Source organism: Denticeps clupeoides, chromosome 11, assembly GCF_900700375.1.
Source record: "Denticeps clupeoides chromosome 11, fDenClu1.1, whole genome shotgun sequence".
Lineage (NCBI taxonomy): Eukaryota > Metazoa > Chordata > Actinopteri > Clupeiformes > Denticipitidae > Denticeps > Denticeps clupeoides.
The window spans coordinates 13,751,378-13,752,629 of NC_041717.1; positions in this window are offsets into that span (position 1 = coordinate 13,751,378).

Consider the following 1,252-nt stretch of genomic DNA (forward strand, 5'->3'; position numbering starts at 1 on the left):
AAAAAAATACAACCTGTCTCAAACGAAGATTTGAATCATCTCTGCTTCAGTGTAAACTAAGTATGGGATGATACACACTTATTCAATTCATTTGTAGGACCTAAAGTTTTCTAGATCATTAACAAAAGCACCACAATCTTTGTGCCAGCTTGCCCTCTTGTCATGGTGCATCCTGATGCCATGTTTTCCCCAGGTAAGTGATAAAGATGCACCCATAAATTCATTCATTCAGACCAGAATACTTTCGTCCATTCCTTCGCGGTCCAGTTTTGATGTACCCAACATGTAAGAGCGCCTGGCCATGGACACGAGTCAACATGGGCACCTTGACTTCAGTTTCATACCCAGCAGTAGCTATTCCATTGAATCGAACAAAGGCCACCGATGATCAGGTTCACCAATGTTCCTACCCGCAGACCAGGTACATGGTGGGGCAGGGGTGGCCTAACGGTTTGGGGAGCCGACTTGTAACCAAAAGGTCCAAATGCTGAGCTTTTCATGGCTGAACACCGCTCACTAAGGGTGATGGGTTAAATGCAGAGGACACTTTTTGTTATGTGCACCATGTGCTGTGACTGTTTTCATCATTGTGATACACAGCATTAATTTCACAACCCACAAGAGCTGCAGTTTCTGACCTGCTATGGCCCAGTCATCTAGCATCACAAGTTTGTCTGTGTCAAAGTTGCACAAATGCCATTTGCCATTTTTTTTCTCTGCTTCAACTTTAATATATCCCACCCACCTGATGCCATTGTAACAAGGCAATCACAATCCTCCACTTCACCTGTCATAATGTTAGGTGTAATTTGATCATTGATGATAGTGGTCAGGGAGTATTTATCACCATCTGCAACATTTTTCTAAGTGCTGGATTTTGCCCGGGTTATCTTTCTGCTGCGGTTCACTGGGTGCCCATCATCCTGGACCTGGCAGGTGCAGGTGGGAAAACATGTTCTGAGCATGAAGCATGAGCTTACATTCAGAGGAGCCTTTAGCCTGCATACATTCATTCAAAGTGCAATTACATCTTTAGTGGCAAATCAGGCAATTAACATGAAGACAGGAGAGAGGCCTCATTCTGAATGCTGATTAAAGATCAGTATGAAAGTTATCATAACTACTAGATTCTTGCAGTTGCTTAGTTTGACATTCACAAATAAAAGAGAAAATCCAATGTGGCTCATATAAAAGTGTATTTTATTCTCCTGGACATACCACATCGTTATAATAAAAAAAAAAAATCCAAAGA